Source organism: Falco cherrug, chromosome 10, assembly GCF_023634085.1.
Source record: "Falco cherrug isolate bFalChe1 chromosome 10, bFalChe1.pri, whole genome shotgun sequence".
In the NCBI taxonomy this organism is placed as follows: Eukaryota; Metazoa; Chordata; class Aves; order Falconiformes; family Falconidae; genus Falco; species Falco cherrug.
Genome location: NC_073706.1, coordinates 31,537,014 through 31,559,088, shown reverse-complemented (window position 1 = coordinate 31,559,088; position 22,075 = coordinate 31,537,014). Strand labels below are relative to the sequence as shown.

Here is a 22,075-nt window from a genome sequence, read left to right as displayed (position 1 = left end):
GGGGCATCAAGGGCTTTTCTGGGCAACCTGTTCCAGTGTCTCACTACCCTCACAGTGAATATTTTCTTCCTAATATCTAATCTAAATCTGCCCTCTTTCAATTTAAAGCCACCACCCCTTGTCCTATCGCTACATGCCCTTGTAAAAAGTCCCTCTCCAGCTTTCTTGTAGGCCCCTTTAGGTACTGAAAGGCTGTATCGTGTTGAACCACTGTTAAAATATTGAAAAGCATTGCCATCCTTGTTTGGAATGACAGATATTTTGCATATGACATAATATGATCTAATATGATGGTTCAGAGCAGCGGAGATCAGATTTTAGTCAGCACAGGCTGCAGGAATAAGAATTAAGCATGTGATACCTTGCTTTATCTTTCCTGACAGGCAGCTGGGCCTTCTACAAATGTTATTCTCCTACTACCATACCAGACATTTCAAATAGAGCATACGTAGAGTTCCCAGTCCTAGTGTAGTTGACATTACCTAGGCTATTACGCAAGAGAAAAGCTACTCTATAGTTACTCCTGAAAGATAGTTCTCCATTTTCTTGTTAGCCCACAATCGGGCAAAGCCACTTGCACAGGCCTGTTTTCTTGAGCATGCCAAATGCTCACTATTATTTTTATTAACTGATATAACGCTGATCTAGGCTCTGGTGCTGCCTAGTGAGCTGAGTCAGAGAGAAGGGAGCTAATTATCATGGGAGGGAGAACAGAGATTAAAGGAATAATATTGGAAAAAAAATAATGAGGAGCAATAGCCTGGAAGAACAATAAACACAGATACCTAGAGAAAGGAAAAGTGAATCCAGAGTCCTGCTTTGTGTTGAAAATAATTTTGCTACTATTAAGGAATCTGCTGGAGCATCTTGTCAACACATTTCATAATATTAAAGACACTAGGCATTCTGGTTTTACATATAAAAATATCCTTCAGTCCCAGCAATGTATCACATTATGGAAAAAAAAGCAAAAGTCTCACAAACCTAAGTTAAAATGCCACAGGAAAATATTTCTTTTAAGGCTTTCAAAGTATATTTAACGCACAATACAAAGTCACAGGAAGCATTAAAAAGGGTATTTACAGTATGGAACAAATGAAAGGCACAAAATTAAGACTGGGTGGGTAGCTTAAGTAGGGTGGAGTGACAGTAATGAAGGATTATACATGGCAGAACAGAGCCGACTAGGTCCCTAAATAGCTCACATCCAGAAGCTTCAATATTTAGATTTCTTTCAAAGGTGTAAAATGTTTTCAAACAATGTGTTATCTTTATTGAAAGAGTGACATAACTGAGAGCAAAAGAAGGAGCAGAAGCAGCCCTTAGGTGGATGCCACCTGAAACAGATTTTTAGCCTTTGCTCCTGTTCATTGAAATTGTCATACCACCCCCACAACTCAACTGGCAATTAAGACATACCTGAACACACAGACAACATACAAACACACAGAGGATACCCTAAAAAGTTGTAGTCACAGGTGTCATTCCAAAACATACAGAAGGACCTTACTAATAGCTTTGTGAGCAAGTTTAATAGCTGGCAAACCAGTAAGGTTAAGTCAAAACAACAAAGCCTCTTCAGCCCAAACAATATAGAAGCACAACTAAAAAAAACAATTTTAAAAAGGCAGCATTACAATTTAATCTGCTCCAAGGTTTCAGCTAAAATACCATTCCACTGATTTCAGTTACTCCTCCATTTATCAGCTACTCACTTTAAGACACAGTGTGCCTTGAATCTTATTATTTATCCGTGGCTTTCTCTACACACAAAATTTGAATAGCCTAGTGATTCTGATGTAATAAAATGGTGTAAACCCCCTCTTCTCCAACATATAGGCATATTTCTGTACATATGCTTTTATCAGTCTAGCCTCATGCTACACCGGAAGGAAAACCTGTATGTCAGCAGTATAACTACATTCACAGGTATGAATTATTTCAATTAATATCACAAAAAAATTCTAAACAATCCTACTGCAACCCTAATGTTTTGTGTTGTATACAGACCACCTCAGGCCACATTACATTATATAAATGAAGATATATATCTTAAAGCAACAAAATTCCATTTTCCATAAAAACATTAATTTAAAATGAGGGAAGAATTAATTCTTCTAAAAAATAACACAGGAAAACAATAATGCCCATCACAACTGATTTGTTTACAGAAATCTCCTAAAATAGAATAATCTCATAATCCAAAGTCAAAACACAGCTCTAGACAGACCAATAATCACAATGGTTATGAAATACTCAGGAAAAGGTAAATTTCATAAACCCACACCCAGAAAAATACACTATTACGCAGTAATAACAATGTTCTACTTGGATACCATACCCCTCAAAAGTCTACTGTGCTGGATAGGTGGAATTTGGACTGACAGCTCAATGGCGTCTTCAGCTGAAGTCTGGCACTCCAGGAAAATTAAGCAAACTACATTTGTGAATTTCTCATTTATCATTTCTACTTAATTATGATGTTCTTGGCAGATTTCCTATTTTCACTTAGAAATGATTCTTGGTGTATTGGATTCCTATAGCATGGTACAGCACACAAATCTTTTCATGTTTGATCTCCCATTCACTTGTACAGCAGAGGTGTGCTGAAAGCAGACTCAAAGATTAACTCAACTTTTTTCCTTTCCCATTTTCCCTGATGAGAATTCCACACTAGCTTTTTTTTTGTTGTTGTTGGGCAGCAAATTAACTCGTGTTAGTCAACACCTGATCTGAATTTTATGTAGCTAATTAGCAAAATGTCTACAGGTGTAGAGCAAACTAAGCAACACACATTTTGATTTTCCAAGAATTTTAAAATTCAGGTAAACTCAGGAGAAACCAAGCTCTCAGAGGCAAACAGACATGATGCAAATTCAATCTTCCGAATCCCACTATTTTGTATTGGCATTATTATTAAAACAGGCTTCATACAACATGATTGTACCTTGCACTGGTTGTGTACTGTTTTTCTCTACTCAGAATGCAAAACGTGAAAGTTAAATGAAGAGGGCGGTAAGCAGTCACTTTATAGTTACATGGTCTATGTTTATGTGAACTCATAATTAAAAAGCAGACAACTGGATTTATTATTTCAGTAGCTAAGACAAAATATTGAAAACCAATTTGGCGCTGGTTATCTTGCAATAAAGTCTGGTGATTCTGAGTGACTCTTAGGTGAGAAACCAGCTTTTACAGAGATTATGCAAGTATAAATAAGCACTGTAAACAGACTCAGAAAAACAGACTTAGGAAAACTGTATTGTGGATGGACCTACTAATACATTTTTTAAAAGGAGATCACAAGAAAAGCTAAAGAAGTTTTATTGTCTCTTTCAATTGTAACACTCTCAGATCCCTAGTAAGCTATAAAATCATGACATTTGGTAGCTTGCTTTCAGCATTTTTGATGTGTTTCACTGAATTGCAGAGTCCTGTAACAGGAATATATCTTGTTCAGATCTATACTATTGCTACAAGTAGTGAAATATTAAAAAGGAAGAGGGGAAAAAAAAAGTGAATAAAATGTAAATTATATGAAATAATAAATCAAAGACCTAAAGTCTGACATTTTAATTTCTGGTGGTCCATATGTTTTACATATTATGAAACCATCATCATAAACAATTCTTGCTAAAGAATACAATTCACATTCTTCCTAAACCATCCTATCTCATTTGTTTACGGTTTCCTTCTCAAAAGCTTCATTAAATTGAAGACAGCATGAGCAAGTTGAAACAATTCATAAAGAAAAAAAGATCTCTATTAAATAATGTCAACATCAAAGGCAACAATAAGTAATCTCCTGCAAAGGGAAGGCTGTGAAAGCATCTTTTGAGCTGGTTGAAAACTGGCAATTATCAATTTCATTTTGACATGAATGAGAGGGAGGAATGTTCTGTACATGCTTTAATCTTCCAACGTATGTTTTATAACAAAAAAAAAATATTCAAAACACCTTAAGATATTTTTGGTGAATATTTAACTAAGTCTGTACTAGCACAAAAAAGTTTACACCATTGAAAGCATTAAGTCTAATGAGTTTGCTTTATCCTTCAGTTTTTATAAAGTCCTACTGTTTTGTTAGCAGATAATGGTCTTTTATTCATCCAGAGAAAAGACCATCAGTTGGGAAGAGGCTACCACTACATGAAAGTAGTATAGCATGCAGTCTTCTCCAGGGCTGGGTCTGAAGTGCTGTTGCAAAACGTAGCATCAAGGATGAGAAGCATCAATGCTCCACCAGTGGCAGATCACTTTCAAAAGAGCTCCAGCAATCAAGAGGGAATGAGATAAAGATGACAAGGAATTCTTCAATGAAGGCTTACCTGGCCCCTTATGAACAGTGAAACCACCACTGCAGAAAGCAGGTGTCTCTTGCTCAAGTGCAGGTTTATCACAGTGTGTGTGGGCAACAACTGGTCTGTGCATATCACAAAGAGAAAATGTAGTGTAGAGCCTTTGTCACTGTAAGGCCCACTCCCTCACAGAGTTTAGTAATGTAGTCATGAGATTGCAGCTATCATAGCTTATACTTCATTATTCACAAGACACTATTGAAGCAGATCTATCCCATGCACAAACCAGCTGATACACTTTTATATCTTTTAATCTTTCATTATTATAGTAGAATGAAAAACAGAGGGAAATGCAAATGGCTCCTTTTTTTATACTCAGTTCTAGTCACTAGTTTGTAATGTATCTTTTCTTTGTTTCCACTTTTGTTCGTATCTACAGAAGACTAATAATCTAAGACAAAGATATTAATGATAGTTTTCTAGAGATTATAATGTTTCAAGAGTGTTATATTAAAATATGGTCAAATAGGTTAAGCGTTTGTAAATTTAACACAGAATAAAATAACTGCACATAAAAATAAGAACTATTTATTTCCAGTTAGGAGGGATTAAAGACTGTCATAGATACTTCACTTTTTTCCCAAGCTTTTTAGCACAGGTTATGCCTGCTTTCTAATTGTATTAAGGGAGATTAACAGTAATGGTACCAGAGTCATTCTATTTCCTCTGCAGATCCATGTTCATATAAGAGAGCAGACTTCCCTAGCAAATGTATTTTTGAAAAGCTGATGGAATTGGTTCAAAAATTCAAAAGATACCCCAGACACATTTAGCCTATTGGAAGTCTAGAAGGACAGAATTTACTGTGATAGAAAAATGTGGTGCTCAGCTCACAGCCGGATCTGGAATGATTCATTTAAAACAAGCCTTTTGAAGAGCTTGTGTGTCTGAAAGCTACTCTCTTTTTCAGGCTTTCTTAAGTGATTTAATGAAGTGTATTGTCTTATCCTACAAGCCTCACTAAGCAAAGGGTGTCAAACAAGCCTTGCACTCCAATCACCGCTTAAGGAGAAATATCCTATGCTTTTCATTTGATATTCAAAATGAATAGGATTACTGCACTATGAGAACACAATTAGCACAACAGAGCTCCTTGCAGACAATAGCCACATTTTTCTTGATCAATTAATGATATTGCTTCCCAAACCTCAGAACTTTGAGTTTATTACGCTACATTTACATAGGATTAAAATTGTTTCAGAATGCTCTTTGCTTAGTGATACAAAGCTTGTAAGGATAGGTTATACCCTTAGAACATCTGAGAAGATCCTCTCCCATTTTTTTCTGAATCTGGAAAGCCACGCTTGCAGGAGGAAATGCACGATACAGTCACTTTGCCAACCTATATTCAGACATGCAGCTTATGTTCTTGTAATTTGTGTATTTACATCCCACACATTGTACTGGGAGGTCAACTGGCATCAAAAGCTGCTCCATTATATAAACTGGATTTAATATGCCTTAAAAACCTGAGTTAAATCAAATTTGTGACCACTGTACGATCTAGGTCAAGAATTAGCAGCCATTCAACATCTTCTTATAAACACATTCAGTTTTCAACCATTTTGTCTTTAACTCTCTCTATATAATTGCCTCCTTAGTTCTATGCACACTAATTGATTCTCTAAGGATCTACATTCCTATTTTATCACGTAGGCAAGATAAAATGGAAAAATACATCAAATCCTTAGTTTTTCCTAGATATCGCTCTGCTTCCTACAGCACTCTAGTGCTACTGTTTTCATAGCTCAAACCACCAGTTATAGATATTATTATTACTGCCATTTACAGGTCTGTAAATGTAACCCTTCTGCTCTCCAAGTTTAGCCACTTGTGGATCAGGAGTGAATTGTTTGAAGAAAAACACTAAAGACAGTAAAAATGCACTGCAGTAGTCACAACATATGGATGAAATATCAGGTGTTGGCAGGCTGAGAATAAATAATGATTTATTTGTTTAAGTAGTAGCTTAAAAAAAAAAAAAAAGTATTTTATTTGCAGATTTCCCACAAAAACAGAGGGTAAAAAATTTGATCCTATAAAGTAACAAATTATCTGTGCTCTCTCTCACTTGTTACCAACACTGATGTTATGTCTACACCAGAGACCCATCCTCACTTTCCTTTGGGCAATTACTCATGGAAGTGTAGAGCTTTGTACCTCCTTTACACTGATGCAGATGCCTAGGGTAGGTGGCTGTGAAGTTGTGGAAAATATTTTTGTCACTAAATTACCTGATCTGTTCCAGAATACAAGTGAAAAATAGGTTAAAATCAGAAAAAGATGCACCGTATATAGCTCTACAGACTCTTAGTTTGAATAAAAACCATTCAAAGATGGAAGAAAACCTTTTGCAGTATTTATGTAAAGTACAGTACAGCACAGCAGGAGCACTACAGACTCTTCCATGTTGCCTGGCCAGCATGTCTGTTTCTCACTTAGGAGACTAGGAAAGTTCCATCTCTCCGGCTATTTAATCCTCAGCTTCTTTGCCAAGATCGCCAGCAAAGCTATCAATTATCACATCACAAAAAGAGAGTGAACAACCATCCTGCAGAAGCTGGCATAAAACCATCAACTCTTTTCACATACCTCTTCATAGCTATCAGATGGTAGTAGTTTTGGGTTGCTACTGAATTAAATATTTCAAGTGCTCAATTTTTGAGGGGGAAAGGAAAAAAGAAAAAACTTAGTCACAATGATGTCACACGGTCTTACTCGAAGTCTATTCCATGACATTATCCAAAGCTCTGATGGTTCCCATATTTAGACATATCAGATTCTCATAGTGCAGTATCCCAATCTTTCACATTAATTTTGAGGTGGGAGCCCAATGGGTCAGTGCCAGCAAGCATGCTAACGCTTGTTCACCGGAATCCATAGAGCTGGCGAACATTTCGCTGAAACTCTACTTAAGGGTCTCAAGTGTATTTCAGCACACTCAGGGTATTAGAGCTTTATATCATTTGAAAGAATCCTTTATTTTTAGTGCTAAATCAACAAAGCTGTTAGTGTCATTTTCAGTCAGACTGTCATCTACTGGGAATTCAAAATTACACTCAGCTGCAAACTATTGACACTCCTCTTAACAAAAAAATGTTTTTAATAAATCTTTACATTAGCCTATGAGATAAAAAAATCTTTACCATGAAATATACAAGTGTATAAGTGTTTTATGAAAGTTTTATTAACTTTACAAAAGAAGAATTGGCAGTGAACCATGAACATCCTGTACTCCTAACACGTGGTTATAAATTACATGTTCTTTCCAATAACATCTGAAAAAGAGACTGTAATTTAAATTTCAAAACCACTTGGCATACCTACTATATAGTGCTGACATGAAGTAAAGGGAGGATCTGGAGAGACTCAAACAAAGAGTGAAAATATAAAGACATCCTTAGCTAAAAAGCTGCTGATGAATACAATTCCTTTCCAGCTGGACAGGGATCAAGTACTTGCTTGTCATATCATTCAATGCACTGTTCAATCAGGGATTCTTCCTTTCAACAAAAAGAAAACTTAAGTGCTGCTAATCATCTCTTGTAGAACTTTATCTTGCAGATACCTTCTTTATGTCAGGATTTCTCAATGACCATTGCCAACAGTAGAAGGATCAAAGTTGTTATTAAACAAAAATGCAAACATGCCTTCACTGATGGGGAAAAGCAGTTATCTTGTGTTCTCACTTACAAGATTTGCAGCTACTAGCAGCTTAACGATATTTACTGTGAAGTAAAAAAATATCCGTATGAAGACTCTGAAGAGTATCTATAGAAAACATTTTACTTTCCATTTCTAGATTATTATGACTGCTCAATTTAACCTATTTATTCTGATTTCCTGTAGTAAAATATATGCCACTTTATCCATTTAAGTACTTCAAAACAGTAACACATTCAAATCTGACTTTTTTGAAAAGACCTACTGTTTGTGGTGCCACATAGCAATCTATTCTCTCAAACAATATAGTATTTTTAAGTCCTAGAAATGCCTTTAATAGACAATGCATATGTTTACAAGAAATGTAAATCTTTTTGCAAGCAGACTGGGTAAGTAATTTCATGCAACGCATTCTCACAGTGCTGTCTGGATAAAACTGGTTTTTCTGCCTCCCAGCAGTATGTGAAAACCCAGAGAGAAGCTAGCTGCCAGTTAGTTTAGTGGCTTGAATGGAACGCAAGCCTATATAGAGAAAGCCAAGCCGCAAATAATCATGCAACATCAAGATTCCTTAAGACCAGTCCTTAGCACAAAGCAAACACAAGAGCACTCTGAGAAGAGCAAGTGAGAAATGAAAAAGCCCAAAGAAAAAAAGACTAAATAATACTAAGAACAAAAAAGCACACCACTGCCACACAGCTCATGACAAAAACTAGTAACAAGATCACCAAAATTTTCTAACAGAGTATTTACCAATTCTGATGACATTTTGGTAATTGCCAATTGCAGATCTACTTTTGTAAGATAAGGAGGAAAAAGTCAAAACAGTGAGAAAAAGGACTTCACTTAGAAAACTTTAAATAGATTTGGCAGGCAACTCTACCTTTCTCCAGCCCCTACAGTGAAGTAGTATGTTCTTAGAACCATGAAACATCTAGTCTGATATTTCAGAAAGTACCAGGAGACAGGACTAGTTCATTGGATAGCTTGGGTCAGGTAGAAAAACAAATTATAGAAAGAAAATGAGTATTACCTCTGAGAAGTCTACGGGGAAAAGTGATCATCACATAGTAAAACTAGTACAGAGGACCTAATCCTTGCTACGGTGGATCAGAAATATTATGCTGAGAGTTGTAACAAAATTCTAATTCATAGCAAGGATTTGCAACCATCTGGACAGCAGCTACAGAAAATGCCTGGACAGCAACTGAAAACACAAGCAAGACTGTTTTCAAAGCCTGTGTATACGAGAGATTTGCAATCCACAGAGAAATCAGAAATATTCCTAGCTGACTAGATTCTAATGAGGTAGAAAACTGAACTGTAATCATTAAAATGGATCCTGATGTTTACAGTCCTGCAAATAACTGATGTTTATATGCATTGCTTATTAAGAAAAGGGAAAAAATTAGCTCAATTTCAAACCATATTTTTAGAAATGCACGTTAATCAAAGGGTTGAAGAAGGCAGTGCTTTGGTCTGTAATACTTTGTTCAACTTCAGAATTGGATCAGTTTTGCAGAACTATCAGGATAGCAAATTTTCATTGTGTGTAAGTGCTTAGGAAACCGTGCTCCCTCTCTCAGATCACTCATATCAAGGCAGGACTTGGAAGACATATATTCAGAACATGTGATTCACAAAAGTTGGTCTAGTAATAGAAATGAAGTCTTTGATGTCTTAACTGAATTATAGGGCCAACAGAAATAAAATTGGATGTTAATGCAATTTTGATATAGTACAGTAACATGAATTGAATGATTTCTCAACCAAAATACTTTGTCATTCTGATACACTTTTTTATATTTTTATTCAAATACATAGCTAAAAGAGAAGACAAAAGTTGGAATTTTCTCAGAATACAAGTTCTGTACCTCACTAGTTGCAGTGGTATTGCATTTTCCACCAGAGGACCCGGTCATTTTGCTTAGTAAGTATTGCTCTTTTTCAGACCACATATGCTTCTGCCTTGAGCATTAGTTGCACGTTTAAATTGGAATTATTGTTAGAATAATATATGTAGTTAATGTTAGAAGGCCCATTCAAATAGCACTGAAACAATTATGCAAGATTAAAAAAAAAATGCCAATTTATTTAACTTACTTTAAAATTACATTGATCTGCATACAAAAGACATTATTTCTTGATTTCCTGAAAAATCAGTCCTGTGTTTCTCATATTTCCAATCTACACAATTAATTTCACATTTGCTCATATAGCCTTCACAGCTGAGGACACAGTTTGACACTGCAAAGCTAATGGTAGCAAACACAGCTGAAAGAGTGCCTATGCACAACAGGTTTTATACAACTATTCCACGTCTGAGCTGTGGTGCTAAAACTCTTTTTGGGACTGCTTTGAGGTGGATGAGGGAATTGACCTAGATTAGAAGAGAAAGAAAAAACACGGTACTGAAGCAACTGAGGAGAAAGAGGAACTGCTTAAGCTAAATGATTGTGCCATGACTTCACTATCATCGTGGCTATCTCTTTTTAAATCCGTCAAGAACTTCATTGAAACAATCAACACATCACACCAGCTAGTGTGTCTAGCTTTCATTAGAGAGAAATGACATCTGGTCTCTGCTAGGCTGCAAGGGAACAATTTGCAATTGCTTTAAGATGGCAGAATATGTTGAGTTTCATCTCTATTTCTCTGATATTAAATATTTTATTTATTCTCTGTTCATTTTTAAGAAAAACAGAGTAAAACTAAATACGTAAATGAAATAGAATGAAGCATAACAATAATCCACAACTTGAAATCTTTGTGACAAGAAGATTCACATGCTAAGAAATTATCTGCCCTTGATTGGAGACCTTGGAACCTTTGACCAAATACATTAATTTTCCAGTTCTGAAGAAGTGATGCTCTCTACAAAGTAGAACTTGCCCTTCCATGAAACGTGTTAAAAGGAAAATATCATACATATAGTGAGAATGTTGAATTACAAGGGCATGCTGTTAATCATAGCAGATCACAGTGCTATGGCACAGCCCAAAATAAAAGCAGAAAAGATAAGGGGAAACCACAATTTAAAATAGAACTCCCATGCTTACAGTAGGATGACATTAATGCATTAGACAAAAAGAACTTCTGCTAAGTGACTTCTAACAGTGATTATATAAAACACTGTATGCAGACTGTTAGAAAAGACAGTTGCTTAATATAAGAAACCACTTGTAAAAATCTGAATGTGGTAGAATGACTACCTTTAAAAGCAGTTTAGAAAGAACACGGCTAGCTTGAACTATTTGCATAATCCCACTACATTCAATATTGTGCCCCACAGCAGAATGAGGGTTATAGTAATAGCACCGTGCATTGTTTACACTGTCCTTTGACACTGGCATGTAAGACACAGTATATCTCTATTTATTATGTTTGCAGGGCTCAGATTACCAGAACAGGAAAGAAAATGAAATTAAATATGTTCATGACACTGTGAACAAGCTACAAGTAGAAATAAAAGCAAAGAAGCATTATTCATGACTTAGCAGCCTGACTAATAGTTCTACAGCTGGAAAAGTGCAATAATGAGAAATGTATGATTGTAGTATTTTTATTAAATTTTAAGATAGGTTTTATTTTGGAAGATGTAGATTATAACTACTTCTATATAAAAATTTCTCTGCTTGGTCACGTGAAACTTACCTTGCAAAAAGAAACAGAAATATCATGAAACTTGTTCTCATTTTTTTTAAAAGTAAATTATATAGTCATAGAAGGCCTTAGGGAAATGACGGGTCAGAAAATGTAAGCACTAGAAGGTCTCTGGGATTTCAAATTCCATCTCTTCACATCTGAAGCTAGAAGAGCACCTTTAGTAATTCTATCAGAAAAAATAATAAGTAAATGTCAATGTTGTATCAGTCCCAGCTATGAAAATCAAGGGGTTACTACAAAGATTTAAACTACGATGACCTAGACATTCCCTTGCTCTGAAAAAAATCCTGTCAATATATCAGATTTATGACTCCTTCCTTCAATATGGACATTTCACATGTGAACAGGAAGAATGAAAATTATGTGAAACACCACGAATCCCCTTCCAGTCCCAAGAAGATGATTAAGATGCCTGCAAATCTGAAGAAGAAAACATGGCACAGAATATCCATGGATACAGAAAACACAAGAGAATTTACAGTACCACAAGGTAACTTGTAAACAATGACTAATAACTATTTTTAAGGAATAGCTAAGCAAGATTCTTGGGGTGAAAATTCCTCCTCACAACCATTTTGCTGCAAGTTTGGGTATCTTAATAGAAATCTAGGTAAGATTCATTCTGATCTCTTGTTATGACTTCTAAATATTTCTTTCTGTCTCCCTTCAAAGGAAGTGTGTCCTGGACAAATGGCAGCATCCACACACTAGATAATTTAAAACTGTTACATAATTCTGAAAAACATTTAGCTTCTATCTACAAGTAGTTTGGATTATAAAATTTTACCACTGTGGCCATTAGCAAAGTTGTGAGAGCATACTGACTTGAGGAAGATAATTGTTTTAGAATCTTTCAAGGAAAAGATGAAAAATACGTTAGTAGTTTAAAACTTTGCAACACTGGTGTTCCAAAGGGGAAGTAGGTAAAGAGGGGGGAAAAGCAGCTACCGCTGCTCTAGGTGGACAAAGCTGCTGCATAAAAATGCAAACAAATATTCTGGAGACTGGTCACAATTGTTCTCAAGGAAGTCAGTGATGTTTTCCTAAACCCCTGCCTTCTCTTTCAATGTAAGATGACAGGAAAGCTATAACAAATCCTCTTGAGAAACTGGTTAGCGCATCATAATCAATGAATACTTTTCACAGCACTTAAGTATTTCTACTAAGCATAGACCACTCCTGGGTTTCAAAAGGGGTGGGAATAAAACCCTACTTCTACAGCACAAAGTGACAAAAGGAAGGACCTTCCAGGAGTTCAAATTACATTTGATACAGGACAATGGAAGTCAGAAAAATAAGTAATCAGCATCAGGAGGACTTGGAATCATGTCCAGAGCCAAGTTCTGTGAACAGTGAAAGGAACAAAGCCAGGCCTACACATGCATTGATTGTTTACCTCACTGGTTTAACGTGTACTTTATTTGACCTCCATATGGCATTGCTGATATGAGAGCCTGTTCTCTTCCCACTGGCTGCTTATCACTCAATATGGTGATTTTAATGAAAATTTTACCTCTCTAAATGGGTTCAGATTTGCCTGTTGACATATACAAACAGAATTAAGAAAAATATTAAGAGAAGGCTAGTTTATCATAGGTACTTCAGGTACCATGCCTAAAGCCTTGAAGACACCTTTCATATCCACCTTTGCTTATCAATAAAGTTCTGGATGACCTATCTGATGAGATTACAATAGTAACAAACATCACCAACCTGAAAATCCAGGCAAGGCTGTACTAGCAACGTAAATCTAAGAATTATCACTGAGTAATCAAAACTGGGTACAGGAGTTGTTTTGATTCCAAGGTACTTTTTATTTATGATAGCAATTATAGAGTAACACACAAAAATTTCTAACACCTATTAAATACTTTCAAACTTAAGTTTTGGAATGAGCAAGGATTTTTTTCAAAGCATTATATGAAAATAGTTTTTAATGTAGAATAGAGAACAATAATACTGCAATTACAGCCTCCTCTGAGCAGTTAACTGTTTCAGGCTTTCTTTTGTCTACTTTGCAATCCATGAAAAGAGTTTCTTATACTATTTTGTTTTCCATGTATCTCCAGCTGTACCTAGCATTGTTAATGCTCCTTATGATCTGTAATATTCACTGCAGCTGTCAGAGGGTTTTTTCTTTCCAATTCTTTCCAGGTGTCTTTATACATTTTCTGGAGATACACTACTTTTCAGAACATCAGGACTTCTATGTAATTTCTTTTTGTAACCTTCCATCTCATCCTGATTTTCTCCGTTTATTCAAATCTGCCCACCTATTCTTTCAATAGTAACTCTGTCTCGAGCACTCTTTCACATCTGATGGTGGACATTAATTCCAGAGTTTTACAAATATGTTTTTACTTAAAGCGTGGTAGTGTACAGGTCCTAGGCACCTATCATATCATATGACCAGCGTTTGTCAGCAATAAACTTTCGCACCATTCTTGCAGAAGTCAAAGAGAGGAGAAATAAAACCCACCCTAAACAAAATGCTACTGTGACTGATATGGCTGACTTCAACAATACAGCGATAAAATTTTAAAGCAATACCAAAATGTTCTGGAAGTCTATAGGTAGTTTAGAACTCTAGTGAGAACACTCTAATATTGCAATAAAATTCTGTCTTCCCACATTTCAACTAGAGTAATTTTATCTCAGATGTATTTTGCATAAGATCTGGAGTATGTTTTAATTAGTGGAGTATTTTTTGTTTCTTAGGTATCATTTAAAAGTGAAATATAAAAATTAAGTTTTCACTACTGTCAACAAATTAGAAATATGGTGACTAACAGTATCAGCTCCTTTTCTCCCTTAAATTAAAATTTACCTTAACAACTTTATACTATTTAACCACGAACATCATACAATTTAATTCTAGATCATATCAATGGAGTTGATCCTGCCATCTCCTTAATGTATGAGTCACTTTATCCACATCAGCAGACTCATGCTGTGAATCACAATTTGTATTGTATATTCTGGTTCTAGACAAGTTAGCATACAAACCAGCAGAGAAACCAGCTAGTAGCTTTAATATGAGTTACTACCAGAGGGGAACCCCCATTTTTTAACAGAAAGCATCCAGTAAGTTAGAAAAACATTTCTTCTAAGGAGAAATATTTGCTATTAGAAGGCCTGGAATGGAAAAAAAAATGTTTCATCTTGCTTCCCATTATTATCTGGATACAAACTAGGTTCAGAGCCTAGATAGCACTGGCTATGATTTAAATTAGAGAAAATAAATGTACGTTATCTTGTTTATGTCTCCTGTTACCACAACACTGTTCTGTTCTTGACAGTGTCAGAAAAAGCAAATATGCAGGGCAAGATGTGTCTAAAATCCAGCTATTACTACTGGAAAAGCAGGATATAAAGAGCATGTTGGTTCAAACAAAATGATAGAAAACACTGCATCTAAGCTAAAGGGACTTTTATGTAAGATGTAGTGAACGATCAGTATTTGCAGCTGTATAAATGGTCTCTTCTAGTAGGCATAATAAAGTGAAACATTTTGGTTTTATTTTGATTTTTCCTTGCAAATATTTGCTCTTCTTTCATAATATGGCGGCATTGTTTTAGACTGTTTCAATTAAAACTGTTGAATGCATTTTCTCTGTATGTATAAAATGGTCCCCAAATAAATCTTCTGAATTTGAAAAAGCAATATATATTTGCAAGTGGTCAAATTTTGAAGATGTGTTGTGTTCAATAAAATTACAAGTTTGAACACAGTTGATTGAACATAAATATTTACTGAATGTAAAGAACTTTGAATAGAATGATTCAGCAACACAAAACTGAAAAAGTAAATCAATAATTTTTTCTAACGTTGCTACTGTAGCACTTTTTTCTTGTGGACAAAAAAATAATACCGAAATTGGGAACGGTTGGAAACCGTTGAGGTAGCTCTACCCTTAAAAATATAAGAGACATTTTAAATTAAAAATAAACCAGCTAAGTTTAGATATGCAAACATACCAGTATGAAAAAGATTTATGCATCCAGTAGTGTGAAATTAGCACTTTGTTTTGTTTGTGAGAATTATAAATATAATTGAAAAAGACTTGCCTAAAACTCGCAAGGAATGTTGCCAGTTCAAAAGAGTAGCCACTATTATTAATGTATATCCACCAAGTGCTGCTTCTGCTCCTTTTTGAGGGGAAAAAAAAAAAAAAAAAGGTTTTGTTTCCTTTTGCTAACTTGCTAATGTTTTCCCTATCAAGGCAGAGTTATATTGTTAGGAAGGAGAAATCAAAGATCTACAGGTACAGTATGTTTTTCCATGCTTTTATGGCAATTGTAACAGTTTCCTGAGGGGAATGGAAAAGGAAAGGAGGGAAATATGTGAAATAATTCTTGCAGTGAATGGCACAGCTTTGCTATTTTATGTAGCAAGACAACCTGAATATGCCTCTGAGTATTTGGTAGAGAAACCTACAGTATGCTTTAGCAAGTCAAACGAATTCTCACATTCTTCTGCATTTTTGCTCTAGTGGCTTCTGGAAGAAATGCTCCCCTCAATTTTCCTCAGCCAACATACAGAACTCCACCAGCTCCAAAGTAAGAAAAGACTATTTCTAAAAATAATTTCATTATAGTATTTTCTAAGAGAAAAAAAAAAAAAGAAACCCTTGGAAATGAAAATATAGGATGAGATTAAACTATTTCTTCTATTTATCACAACTTGAAGTCAGGTCTCAACTGGTGGAAAAAAACCAAACAACCAACATGCTATTTCCCTCCATTAATTCAAACTTACAAGCAACTCATTAAGAAATGTAGAAAGGAAAAAGACAATAAAAAAGTTGAAAGCAAAACACCCACTTCTTTTACTTCTGCTGCAAACTTGAATTCCTATAGATAGTATTCCCAAAGCCTGCTGGCCATGGCAGTTGACATATGCAGTGTTCTGCAGATGTAGCTGCAGTAACACAGCTGGATATAATGCTCTATGCATCTGGTGCACAGATGTTTGATGGTGTCCTTGGTAGCCAGCCAGATTTTGAAGGATCCATTTAGTTCTTGGAGTGAAATTGAAAGAACAAGAGAACAGTCCACTGGTAGTAGTAATATTCCACGTTTCTCTTTAACTGCCTGAACCACTCTCACTTTCTCTATTAAGCTGAGTCATGCTAGTTTGCTCTTACCTTTTCCAGAATTCAGGATCTAGAAAAGACAAGTTGGAATTAAGCAGGCAAAAATCAAAACTCCGCTGAAAGTTCTTTGCTATCCCAGAACTCTTGCTTTCAGTCTCATTTCATTAAGAACCCAATCCAAACCTCCCTGGAGACAACAGAAAAAAAATAATGAGCTTTGGAATCAACCCTGAAAAAATCTGAATTACTTAACCTGAGCAATTTCAGCAGTGCTATCGCTGCTTTTGTCAGAAATAATTTATCCTTCTTTAAAATATATGCTCATTTTACCCTGCATAAATTACTGATGTTTTACTAATGTCTTCTGCAAAGTATTCCAAACTTTGATTTCATGATGGGTTTTGGTACAGGTTACCTTTGAGCTTTGCAGTGAGCTATATTGCAGCATCCCAGAAATATGTATATCCACATTAGAACATAAGGTACATGGTACGTGTGTGCTCCTACTGATAAAAACTGTGATTCTTTTTCTCTCAGCAGAATTTAAAATCTTCTAAAATTTTAACAAATAAGCAATAAATACACAGACTTTAAAAAGACACACCTGCCTTTCTGGGAATACTTTTGGTGTCTCAGATCATCCATTCTTCACGAACTCAGCAAGACACCTTTATCCATGTGATAATGTTGCTACTGCAGTTGCAACTACAGTTCATTTATTAAACAGTTACAAAGGTAATGGACATAAAGGTATGATTGTATGGACAAAAATTAAAAAATATATGCACAATGAGGTGAAATTCAAGGTGTAAAATCAAAAAGATGTATTTTCATCAGGAAAACCCAGTAATTACTTACTTTGACTTTTCATATTACAAATACTGGTAAAACCGAGATATTTCTGTTGCAGAAACAGAACATTTTTATTTCAACAGAAATATAATTTTGGATGGAAAATTATCACAGTAAATATTTTTAACTAGCTTTTATTAATATAGCTGGTCTTCCTAATCATCTAAGCAACACTGAGATCATTAGTAATATAACAATTACCTGCTGTCACCAATTTTCTTCAAGCTTCTGCTTGTCTCACATTTCATGGTGTCGACCTAGAAAGACAGTAAAAAAAATCCTATTGAATAACTTAGACTAAATGTGTATTTCATGCCTTCATTGCCCATCTTGAAAGTTGCTTCCGCTGCTGGCTATTCAGCTACATGAGCCAAAAAGAAGAGAGAGAAGTCTGTATCTGGAGCAGCACAGCTCATGTATCTGACCTGTCCTTTTACTACTTCCTGACCTATATACTGAGATAGAAACCAGATAGCTGACGTTTGAGTGGTTAAAGGTTTGTTGAGAAATGAATCTTGAGTTAAAAATTGAGACTTGGCACTTATACATATGAGATGTATCAGTTTTGAAATTCATTCAGCCCTCAGACTTTAAGAGCAGCTGAAGAACACTGCAGTGGTGGCTTTCATCCATAAATAAAGTTGCACATTTAACAGCTAAGAAAGCATGCTAAGTGAATGCTAAACATTCAAGGGGAGAGGGAATTTTTACAGAGAAGAATCTTTTACCTCTCTTCCTGAGAACATAAGACTGGTAACAAGGTTAGAACTTATTAGAGTATAACCTAAGACCGCAAGTTTTTTATTCTGATGAGAACTATTCTCCTTTCACAATAAAATCAAACAGAAAATTCAAATTTTCCTTCTCTGAGGATCCTTGCTTAGATTGCATCATCTAATTCAAACAAGTATCTGCAGTCCAAACCATGAGATACAACAGATAAATCTGAGCGATGACAAGAAAGCTGCAGTAGCACACCAGCAACTTAAACATCCCCCAAATTTTACTAAACTGATTTGCAATGGTAGAAACTGAAATGTTGTATATATTTCCCAGAGTGAGATATGGCCCCACTGAAGCCAATTTGAAACATGCCATTGTTTTAATTGGAAAAAGAATTTCACTGCAATAGCAATGTAATTTAGTCCACTCATGGCACAGAATTCCAGAAAGTTTCAAGTTGTATACACCTTTTGTTTATTATTTTGTATTTTTAACTCATTAAAATATTTGAAGGGATAAGCAAGTGATCTATCTTCTGGAAGAAGAAGTAATAATGATGATGATGATGATAATAACAATAGCAGCAACAATCATCACCCTGCAGAAGAATGAAAAGTAGAAGTTGTGAGAGCCTTCCCTTTTTGCTCCATTCCTCACCTGTCTCATTTTCTCCTAAATTCTTCTTATTTAAAAGAACAGACTAAAAATATACATAGACACATAGAAAATTGAAGGTCCTATCGCAGGGATCACTGAGGGTCACTAAGGTTGTCAACGAGAAAGACTAAAACACTTTCCTTACCATAAAAGTCTATGAAAAATTTCTTAGTTTGGAAAAGAGACAGCTGATGAGAGAGGTATATAGTAACATAATTCACATGGAGAAAGTGAAAAAGAAACAATTATTTTCTATTTCACAAAACACAAGAATGAATGTACACCTCAGAAAATAACCATGTTGCAGATTTGAAGTAAGTCAGAATGCATTTCCATACAGTACATAATCATATTGTGAAACTCATTGCCACTGGATGTTACGGAGGTCAAAAGGATAAACACATGCAAAAATAGATTAAACAAGTTCATGGCGTATAACTCCATTAATTAGTCAGACAGTACTTCTGGCTCAGGGCATTCCTGTATCACTGATTCCCACAAGCTGGGAAGGTATAACAATGAAAGGATGATCCTATACTAACCCTTTTTCTTAAATTTTTGTAGTCATCTACTATTGGCCACGCTTAGAGACAGAAGAATGGTTACACAGCCATGAACCTAATCTATTAAGGAACTTCTTAGGCAATGGCAGCAAACTGTGGACATATTTTTAATTATTGTTGCCGTTTCCTCAAATAGATGGCAGAGACGTCTTCCCCTTTTAGTCATAGCAAATTAGTAAAAGGATGGCAAGCTAAAATGAAAAGAGATGCCACTTGGAGTATTTATTTCATTTAAATACATACATCTTTAGAACACAACATATATAAAACTTTTTGTAAGTTTTTCTCCCCCCCAAAATCTGTTCAATTACACTAAAATGAGAAACAGCACACTCCTCTTTTGAGCCTTTGGAGTCTCCAAACCATTTGAGAGCTGTTCTTTTAAAGATATGGGAAACCTACCAAAATACCAGATGTTTAATCAATACTCTTAACATTTTGGAAGTCTAGAGTGTGGAAAGGAAATGTCAATTGAATCGCTCTGGAAAATTGGATCTTTTGATTTTCACAGTCTGCAATGCACAATATTGACAGTCAGAAAAAGTTGGCTTCTTTTTTAAAAATACAAATCTGTGAGCAAAACCTTCACCGTCTCCATACCATAAATATATTTGCTTAAAAAAAAACCCAACACCATAAACAAACAACATTTTGCAGAGTTTCTTTGGAGATTCTGCCTGCATGTGACAAGATCCAAAATACTTGATCTCTTATTTCTTAGATGGACATCTCCTTAGAAAGGAATGTATTTGCAACTTCTGAACATAAACAACATTAACTTTTCAGAGTTCTACATCTTTACAGAAATTGATAACATACAAGTCCTGGCAGTCCGAGAAATCTTGATTCATATTAATGCATAAACCTGATATTATTGTTAATACTAAACTCAGCCTCATTTAGTCATTAACTTTGCATTTTTTTTGTTGAAGAGGATTCTATTATACCTATTTTAATTTATTATTATAGAGTTTAACTCCAGGACATCCTCTTATGTTTACTAATACTGCCAAATTGCAGTCTCTGACTTCAAATAGGTCAGGCAATGCTTTTTGCTGTTTCAAAGCATGCTTTTTTCAGAAACATCTCCACATCAAGAATGCAATTCAAATGCTTCTCTACTCTCTAAAAACAAGCCCCGTTGTGAGCATATATATTCTGCCTTGTAATACCGAAGCATAATTACTTCAGTCATTTGGTATTTTCTTCTTCCATTGATAGCATGCCAAACGATATCATGATAGATGCGCATGAAGCACTAGAAATATCTTTATTACATCTGTATTTTATCAATATGGGAAGTAGACAATATATTTCTTGTTCAACACATCAAACAAATGTCCAGAAACTGAGGTAGAAATGGAGGGAACAGGTTTGGTGTGTCTCCTTGCTGTGCCTTTTTAACTTGTTTGCTAATTTGTTTGATTCATCTTTTCAATGTGCAATCACGGTTTGAAGACATCTTCTTAATTACCTTAACAGGATAAAAACTAGAAATTTTGATACTGGGGTTCTTTACTGGCATCCCCTAAATAATACATGTTGGCTGTCTTAAATTTCCTAGTTTTATTATAAGCATGTTAGATACCCTAGAGGCTGAAACAGGTGTAACACAAAAACGTCAATCCTTTACTTACATCTATTTATGTTTGCTTGATAAAGTAAATTCAAGCTAAATTGTGGTTCTCACTTTTTATTGTTTGAAGGTTTTTTTCCTTTAAGAAACAAACTGAAACAGTTTGAAACATCAGTCTAATCCAGGGCTATACTTATTACTACTATACAGATATTAATGGGGTAGGGGGTGGAGGAAACTAGATTAAAAAAATAACATTGTCTATTTATCTAGCTGCCACCTCAGTGCTTAAAACTCTATGCCATTTAGTTCCTGTCAACTGCTGCCAAATGCCTGCAGGGTCAAAGGTCCCTATAATTCTACCACTAAAGCTCTAAAAATGCTGGCTACTCATCATGTTAACACTGCCTACACAGGGGTAGCAATGAATAGTCCACAATGTCTATGTCTTGCAGGGATTCATGAGGTAGATATTCCTTTAATTATTCTATGTGTAGGCTCTATTGTGATGGGCGTCCTCAAACACTACTTAAGCTTTACAAAACCACAGCCATATAATATTAACTGTCTGCACCTGAACAAAACAGTGCTGGGAATACTTCCTCAGAACGTAGGAGACCTAGTGTGTCTAAGTCTAACAGTCCTTGTCGTGGTTTAACCCCAGCTGGTAATGAAGTAACCACACAGCCGCTCACTCACCCCTCACCCGGAGGGATGGGGAGGAGAGTTGGAATATAAAACTCAAGGGCTGGGATAAGAACAATTTAATAACTGAAACAGAATAAAAATGAAAGAACAATAATAACGATGACAATAACAGTTATAATGAAAGGGGGAGGAAAAGAATAAAATCTAGAGGGAAAGGAAGAAAGGAACACATGATGCACAACACAACTGCTCACCACCTGCCAAGCAATGCCC

The 22,075-nt window shown here is 35.4% G+C and overlaps 1 long non-coding RNA gene across 1 annotated transcript in view; it reads right to left on the bottom strand.

Moving 5' to 3' along the window:
* LOC114016823 (uncharacterized) overlaps nucleotides 1–17,933 on the bottom strand; it is a 146,359-nt gene extending 128,426 nt beyond the window's left edge. The window contains exon 1 of the long non-coding RNA XR_008734271.1: nucleotides 17,837–17,933. This is a non-coding gene — a long non-coding RNA (uncharacterized LOC114016823). The remainder of the gene's footprint in view (nucleotides 1–17,836) is intronic.
* Nucleotides 17,934–22,075: the final 4,142 nt, after the last annotated feature.